The sequence below is a fragment of the Euleptes europaea genome, chromosome 11, assembly GCF_029931775.1.
Source record: "Euleptes europaea isolate rEulEur1 chromosome 11, rEulEur1.hap1, whole genome shotgun sequence".
Classification (NCBI taxonomy): domain Eukaryota; kingdom Metazoa; phylum Chordata; class Lepidosauria; order Squamata; family Sphaerodactylidae; genus Euleptes; species Euleptes europaea.
Window position 1 is genome coordinate 74,235,058 of NC_079322.1, and position 9,114 is coordinate 74,244,171.

Consider the following 9,114-nt stretch of genomic DNA (forward strand, 5'->3'; position numbering starts at 1 on the left):
TTCTTTTCCTCCTCTTCCTCCTCCACCTCCATTTTCTCACAAGAACCCTGTGAAGAAGGCCAGGCTGAGAGTTAGTGTCAGGCCCAAGTTCACCCAGTGAGTTTCCATGGTTAGGGTTGCTAGCTCCGGGTTGGGAAATACTTAGAGAGCCTGAGGAGGGCATTGTTTGGGGAAGGGAGGGACACCAGCACAGTATAATCCCATAGAGACCACAAACTAAAGTGGCCATTTTCTCCGGGGAACTGATCTCTTGTCGCCTAGAGATCAGTGGTAATCCCAGGAGAAGTCCAGCCACCACCGGGAGTCTGACAACCCTATTCCATGGTAGAGATGGGGATTTGAACCTGGGTCTCCCAGGATTAGGGTTGCCAACCTCCAGGTACTAGCTGGAGATCTCCTGCTATTACAACTGATCTCCAGCCAATAGAGATCAGATTCCCTGGAGAAAATGGCTGCTTTGACAATTGGACTGTATGGCCTTGAAGTCCCTCCCCTCCCCAAACCCCTCCCTCCTCAGGCTCCACCCCAAAAACCCTGCCGGGGGCAAAGAGGGACCTGGCAACCCTACCCAGGATCCTAGTCTGACCCCTTATCCACTACATCATGTTGGGTCTCATGAACACATGAAGCTGCCTTCTACTGAATCAGACCCTTGGTCCATCAAAGTCAGTATTATCTACTCTGACCGGCAGCAGCTCTCCAGGGTCTCAGGCTGAGGTCTTTCACATCACCTACTTGCCTGGTCCCTTTAACTGGATATTGAACCTGGGACCTTCTGCATGACAAGCAGAGGCTCTACCACTGAGCCACAGCCCCTCCCCATGAAGAGAGGTGGATGTACGTGTGAAGCTTTTTGATGCTTGCCATAGTGGAAATCAAGTGTTACTGGTAGGGTTGCCAGCTTTGAGTTGGGAAATACCTAGAGATTTTGGGGGTGGAGCCCGAGGAGGGCAGGCTTTGGAGAGGACAGGGACAATGCCATAAAGTCCACCCTCCAAAGCAGCCATTTCCTCCGGGAGACTGATCTCTCTGGAGATCAACTGTAGTAGTGGGAGATCTCCAGGTACCACCAGGAGGTTGGCAGCCCTAGTTACTGGGGGAGGTAACTCATACAACCATTTCTTCCTTGGGTCAGTGATCAGCGCCACAAAGCAGGAAAGCTATGTCTGCTCTCTAGACGGAACGTGAGGTTTTTTTTGTTTTTAAACTTCGCAAACGAGACAGATGTGCTTTGGCGGTTCATATCTGCTCGAGCGTAATCCCCTTCGAACAGCATCTTGACTGCAACCGGCAACTTTTGCCTGCCACGGGCCAAAAAGCCTCATTCATATTTATGAGAGGCTCAAGCAGAATTACACGGCTTATCGTTCCCAACTCGGCCCTGCTCGCTTTCGTATTCATGCGCTCGGCGATCATGTAACAAGCCACCACCTGCTTCAAGTCTGCAGGCCGATTCTCTTTAGGGTGGATGTGGTTGCAGTTGCTCAGTGGTTACCCTGTCGCTCCACTCCCCTTTACTTTGAGAAAGTCACAGAATGAAATTAAACCAGTTAACAGTCAAAGGGCTGGTTTGCATCTTTAAGCAGTCACTCATCATTGTTGGCCAAGAACTGATTCACACTGGAGTCCACAAACAAACCTCTTGAAGAAGAGTTGATTTTTATATGGTGACTTTCTCTACCACTTAAGAATCAAACTGATTTACAATCGCCTTCCTTTCCCCTCCCCACAAGAGACATCCTGTGAGGGGCTAAGGCTCAGTGGTAGAGCATCTGCTTGGCATGCAGAAGGTCCCAGGTTCAATCCCCGGCATCTCCAGTTAAAGGGACTAGGCAAGTAGGCGATGTGAAAGACCTTTGCCTGAGGCCCTAGAGAGCTGCTGCCAGTCTGAGTAGACAATACTGACTTGGATGGACCAAGGGTCCAAGGGATGAAGCTGCCTTATACTTAATCAAGCCCTTGGTCCATCAAAGTCAGCATTGTCTGCTCAGACTGGCAGCTGCTCTCCAGGGTCTCAGGTCTTTCACATTACCTACTTGCCTAGTCCCTTTAACCGGAGATGCCGGGGATTGAACCTGGGACCTCCTGCATGCCAAGCAGAGGTTCTACCACTGAGCCACGGCCCCTCCCCAACTTTAAAACAACCAGTTTAACTTTTCCTCAGCTGTTACGGCTGTGCAAACAAGAATAATAATTTAGAGGCCTGTTGAGGCTAATCTGTTGGGGGAAAGCCCTCTCGGAACCTGAAACTTTGCAGGCCATGTGCGAGAGGTGTTTTCACCCGAGTGAAATTGGAGTGTGTTCTAGATGGACAGCCTAGTCAAATGAGTATGTTTCTCCCCCTCTCCACATGAGCGACATTAGTCATTCAGGACAGATTATGCTGTTCCCGCGTTAATCTGAATTTCGGCTCAGCCGACATGCAAAGTCAACAATTGCCCCGAAGACAAAATGTTTCTGGGTGGTTGAGCCCTTTGTTTTATCAACACGACATGATGGAAGTTACATAAAGACCTTTCTTTCCAAACAAGAAGCTTCGCTTTCATAAGCGAGCCACCTCAAACGGGGCAGACCGAAGTGTTCACCCAGCGTTCCCTATTAGGGAGGCTGAGTACATCTGATCGGCTGGCATAAGAAACCTGGGTTTTTCACCTCCTGGCTCTGATACATATTTATTTATTTGATACGGGACTGCTTAATGCCACTCAGAACAACTGGTGGCGTAATTGAGTTACTTTGCAAATTGTTAAGGGAATTGGCAAATGAGATTCTCCGGCTTGCTTTTATTGAGCAGGTCATCAGTTCCTCCTCTTTGGATGCTAATTAGCTCTCTGTGGGGCCTTGATGAAATCCTCTTAGCCAATCATGCAGACCTCACTAGGGCTGCACAGGTTTCGGGATTTTTTTGCAGAGGGGAATAGAGCTGAGCTGAATTTTCGCTTATGAAAACGTTCACATTTCACAGAGAGAGAGAGAGAGAGATGTGTGTGTGTGTTTGTGTGAAGTGCTTGATGGGAGCCAGTGTGGTGTAGTGGTTAAGAGCAGTGGTTTGGAGCGGTGGACTCTGATCTGGAGAACCGGGTTTGATTCCCCACTCCTCCACATGTGTGGCGACGCTTAATCTGGTGGATTTGTTTCCCCGCTCCTACACGTGAAGCCAGCTGGGTGACCTTGGGCTAGTCACATCTCTCTGAGCCCCACCTACCTCACAGGGTGACTGTTGTGGGGAGGGGAAGGGAAGGTCATTGTAAGCCGGTTTGATTCTTCCTTAAATGGTAGAGTATGAGCTTTCGTGAGCCACAGCTCACTTCTTCAGATACAGCTAGAATGTGAATCCATCTGTCTTTAAGTAGAGGAGAGTGAATTCAGACAAGCATTAGTATGTAAATATTAACAGTATGTACATGTGAATAGCAGGCGTGATGGGATTAGGTGTGGTTTGCAGAAGAGTCTGTGATGTCCAGGGGAGAGATGGGTGTGAAGAAATCAGCATTGGTAATGAGCCATGAATGCAAGGTCTTTATTCAGCCCAGGTAAATGCATTGTCTTTAGTTTAGTAAATGCATTTGTCCCATCACGCCTGCTATTCACATTTACATGTACATACTGTTAATATTTACATACTAATGCTTGTCTGAATTCACTCTCCTCTACTTAAAGACAGATGGATTCACATTCTAGCTGTATCTGAAGAAGTGAGCTGTGGCTCAGGAAAGCTCATACCCTGCCAGAAAATATTTTTGTTAGTCTTTAAGGTGCTACTGGACTCTTGCTCTTTTCTACTACTGCAGACAGACTAACACGGCTACCCACTGTGAATTAAATGGTAGAGAAAGCATGTAAAAACCAACTCTTCTTCTTCTACTTCTTCTTCTTCTACTTCTTCTTCTTCTACCTCTTCTTCTTCTTCTTCTTCTTCTTCAGTGACCCTGTAGGGATTTCAGGTCAAGAGATGAGCAAAGGTGGTTTGCCATTGCCTGAATCTGCATAGCAACCCTGGACTTCTTTGGTAGTCTCCCATACAAGTACTAACAGGGCTGATCCTGCTTAGCTTCCGAGATCTGATGACGTAGGGCTAGCCATCTGCGTAACAACCCTGGACTTCCTTAGTGGCCTCCCATCATAGTAATAACTAGGGCCGACCCTGCTTAGCTTCCCAGACCAGGTGAGCCTGGGCCAACCAGGTCAGGGTACACACAGAGATACCCTGTTAAATTGTTCACACACTGTTCATGGGTACTTTTTCCAATCTGTATATTTGGCACCATTTTTTTTTAAACCAGGGGCTTCTTCTGGAGGCAGTTCCAGCCAGTCAAGAAACACACAGAAAACATGATTGTTGCATCACTCAGCCAATCGGGGTTGGTTACATGATGATATCATGAAGTCCAATCAGAGTAACATCAGGAAGGAATGTCCTCGGTCAGAATAGACTTTGTGATGCTACTGCATCTCCAATCAAGTTTGAATAAATGATGTCCCTGATCCAAATCAATGATGGCAACACTGCTTGCCCTCTCTCTGAATGGGGAAACTACTTCCACCCCTTTTCACCCGACAGAAGAAAACCAACAGAAACATTGTGCACGACTCAAAAAACACCAGGGTAAAAGTGGTCTTTAAAAAACCCTGGAAAAATATCAAGAAACAACAGCAACAATAAAAGAGAAGTGAAAATTAAAGGCATAACAATGTATGTGGAAATCGGGATAAACCGAAGCACCATGGGGCCAGAACGGACAAAAAAGCCCATGCAGAAAAGCCCTTCGATTCCTGTGTTCTCTCGTTAACAGGGAAGTCATATTTCTTTGGGCAACACGATGATTTCATCTGCTGCCTGGATTACCAAGTACTTATGGGTTCAAAGCAGCTTTTCATCTCCCATAAAATAGAGCAGCAGAGAACTTTAATCATTGTTCGAGACATCCTCAAAGGACTTGAAAATGGTACCCAGATCTGTCTCATTTAAGGACATGAAAAGGGTTGTTTCTTCTCTTTCCCCACCTGCTGGCTAAAACACATCCTTTCTAAGCACCACCATCTCTAACTTTGCTGTGTATATCCAGACAGCCTGCAAATGAGGCTAGCAGAATCAAGCCCCCCCCAAATAAAAAGATACCAACTTTGTCAAGCTGCCTTCAGAAAAACAACAACATAAAGGGGCTCTTCTGTGAATCTGAGAAAGCTTATAACATTAAGATAAAATCAATAGCCCTTAGCTAAATGGAACCTCCATATTCAAAGAGAGTCTATCCTGCATTGTGGACTAGATGACCCTGGTGGTCCCTTCCAACTCTATGATTCTATGATTCCATGATTCTATATTGGTGGCACCCAACTCCAAATCTCCTGACAAGCGCCCCAAGACGGTGAAGATAGATATTAAATAGCAATCAATATTTATTTCGATACAGAATCAGCTGCACATGTAAATAAAAAGCAATGAAATTAAAGTTAGATTAACAGTATTACTAACAGCATAACAATATCAATTATAATAATTTTAAGTTTTTTAAAAAGCTATAAAATGGGGAGGTAATGCAATTTATGGAATACGGTTATTGGTCTCAGTCAGCTGTTTATGTATTCCCACTCGCCCGAAGACAGAATTTGGCTACTTGGATGGTTATCTCCCGGGAAGAGTCTGCGAGGAGGAGGGAAACATAAAATTCTTCAGATCTTCCGGGAAAGGTTGACAGAATGGGGACGATACACCGAGATCTAATATCGTTGTGAAAAGGGCAATGTGGCAAGACATGTTTTATCATTTACACTTTCCCTGTGGAAAGATAGGATCAGTCCCTGAGGAAACTCACCTCAGTTTCACCAGGGGTTAGCTGACCGACCGCTCGTCCCCAAAAGCTACCCTCTGACTGCATCCCCGGAGAAATGAGGCAAACCATGCAAAGGCAGTGCCACAAACCTCCAGGGGAGCCAGGCAGCTGACCAAAATAGAAGGATCATAAGAACATAAGAAAGGCCCTGCTGGATCAGACCAAGGCCCATCAAGTCCAGCAGTCTGTTCACGCGGTGGCCAACTAGGTGCCTCTAGGAAGCCCACAAGCAAGGAAGCTGCAGCAGCACCATCCTGCCTGTGTTCCATCGCACCCAAAATAATAAGCATGCTCCTCTGATGCTGGAGAGAACAAGGATGCATCATGACCAGTATCCATGAGAACATAAGAAAAGCCCTGTTGGATCAGACCAAGGCCCATCAAGCCCAGCAGTCTGTTCACACAGTGGCCAACCAGGTGCCTCTAGGAAGCCCACAAGACCACTGCAGCAGCACCATCCTGCCTGTGCTCCACCGCACCCAAAATCATAGGCATGCTCCTCTGATACTAGAGAGAATAGGTATGCAGCACGACCAGTTATCCATTCTAACTAACAGCCATGAATGCCCCTCTCCTCCATGAATCAGATTCCTTGTGTGTGTTTTTTGCGCCAATTGACTTTCAAATCAATTAGAAAAGCTACCTTCAACGAGGAATGTCTTCGCCCTCCTGAGAAAGGCGGGACAGTGTCAAACCCTGCTGACAGGCCCAATAAAAGTGGCAGCGCCGACCGGCCCTTATCAAGATGGATCCAGAGGTCATCCACCAGTGCCAGAAGAAGAAGAAGAAGAGGAAGAGGAAGAAGAAGAAGAATTTGTTTTTATATGTCGACTTTCTCTACCACTTAAGGGAGAATCAAACCGGCTTACAATCCCCTTCCCTTCCCCTCCCCACAGCAGACACCCTGTGAAGTAGGTGGGGCTGAGAGCGTTCGGACAGAACTGTGACTAGCACAGGGTCACCCAGCTGGCTTCACGTGGAGGAGTGGGGAAACCAACTGGGTTCACCAGATCGGAGTCCGCCGCTCATGTGGAGGAGTGGGGAATCAAACCCGGATTCTCCAGATTAGAGTCCACCGCTCTTAAAAACTACACCATGCTGGCTCTTTGCCTTTTTACTTTGTTGGAATATTCTTCAGCTCTTTTTGTTTCAGGGTCCTCCCCTACCCTTTCCTGAGCCAGTGCCAATGGGACATGGGCCCTAGACAATCTGACATCTGGTTACCGGGTCTCCCGCCTTGCTCAGGAGGGCGAAGACATTCTTCGTTGAAAGTAGCTTTTCTAATTGATTTGAAAGTCAATTGGCGCAAAAAAACCACACACAAGGAATCTGATTAGATTGAGCTGGGACACTGCAGAGCTCTTGTGGGGGATGCTCGCTGGCAGGTTGTGAAACGGAAGAGAGCAAATGAGGGGCTTTTGCCTCGCGGGAAAGGCTTCATGAAAAGCGCCGACCCTTGAGCGCTCCTCCCGGTATCTCTGGCTTTCTTTTCTCCCGGAGGGGGTCTCCTCTGGGCCTGTGAAGGCGAAATGCCTCGATGAAGAAAAACACAACCCGCACCCCCCGAGAACAAAAACCACCCCAAAGGTCCTTGGATGATTCAGCGACTGCATGGGGTGAAAGCTGGTTTTTAATGGCCCATAATAACCAGAGGGCCTCTGAACTCTGAAGTACCAATTATATTTCCATTATCGCCAATGGCGTTTTTAACGAGTACAGCTGTGGCATCTACTCTCTGTCGCCCGCTCTTCCATTACTTGCCTTGTTTGTTCTTTCATCAGGGATCATAAAATCTTCTTTGGCACGTTTCGGTTCTGTGTCGAAATGCCAAAAGCCTCTGTTATGACTCAAGGGGTTTCAAGGCAAGAAACGTTCAGAGGTGGTTTGCCATTGCCTGCCTCTGGGTAGCGACCCTAGACTTCCTTGGTGGTTGGTCACCCATCTAAATACTAACCGAAGCCGACTCTGCTTAGCTGCTGAGATCTGAAGAGATCGAGCTAGCCTGGGCCATCCATGTCAAGGTAAAAAAACAACATGTCAGCTTATGCATTTGGTTGAGATGGTACTGCATCATGGGATTTGTAGTATTTAGGAATTAGGACATGCTTGTTTATTGTCCCAAAATGGAAAAGGGGAATGAGTAGGTATCCCAAAAGGCCGAAAAAAAAGCAAAAAGCAAAACAAAAACATTTCTATAAAACCAGACATATTTCTTGAATAAATTAAAGTTACTTCCCTACAGTAAAAAAAAGTCTGACATGCTCTACAAGCACAGCATATAGGTGTCAAATGCCAAAATAATACAAAATCCTACAACGACCTGACACAATGCATAATATATAAATGGAACACCTACAAATTTGCAAAAAAAGTATATACTAAAAGCCAAAATTGTATCAACTATGTATCCTAAAAATTTTATGTTGGACATGCTGCAACATGGGATTTGTAGTCTTTATGGCGTGAGGATGAGCGTTGAAATGGAGCTTATCCAGACCAAATTTTCAAAGTCTGCTTCCAGCACATTTTACTTTGTTGGAATAGTTCTATGGTTCTTTCTGTTTCAGGGTCCTTCCAGAAATCCCTGTTTTCATACCATATGAGTGCATATAATTCAGGTTCTTTGGAATTCTGACACGGCTTGGTGGCCGCAGGCACAAAACAGCTGCCACAGGAGGCAGAGCCAGCCACAAAATAGCTGCCCAGATTACTGACAGTCACACAACGAAGATCCTTGTGCTGTGGTAGCAGCAGAAGCTGCTGCCAAAATAACCTTTAAAAAAATCTGCACAGCCAATCAAAACTCTTGCTGGGCAAAAGCCCCACCTGGACACACCCACTTTCTAAAAACACTTGGCAGGCACCAGAAAAGGTGTGGGTGGGTGCCATGGCGCCCACGGCTCGGGCACTGCATTGGGGACCCCTGATGTAAATAACTGTTTTGCTGTTAAGAGGTGTCAATTTAATCAACGTTGGTGGAGAAACTAAAATGGGTTTTCTGTCTTTCTCTCTCCAGCCTTTTTCAAATGCAGGGGATATGGGAGCTGCGAAGATTCTCTGTCTTATGCGTGGCGTAGTGGTTAAGAGCAGTGGCTTGGAGCGGTGGACTCTGGTATGGAGAACCGGGCTTGATTCCCCACTCCTCCACATGAGCGGCGGACTCTAATCTGGATAATTGGATTTGTTTCCCCACTCCTCCACACGAAGCCAGCTGGGTGGCCTTGGGCTAGTCACACTCTCTCAGCCTCACCTACCTCACAGGGTGTCTGTTGTGGGGAGA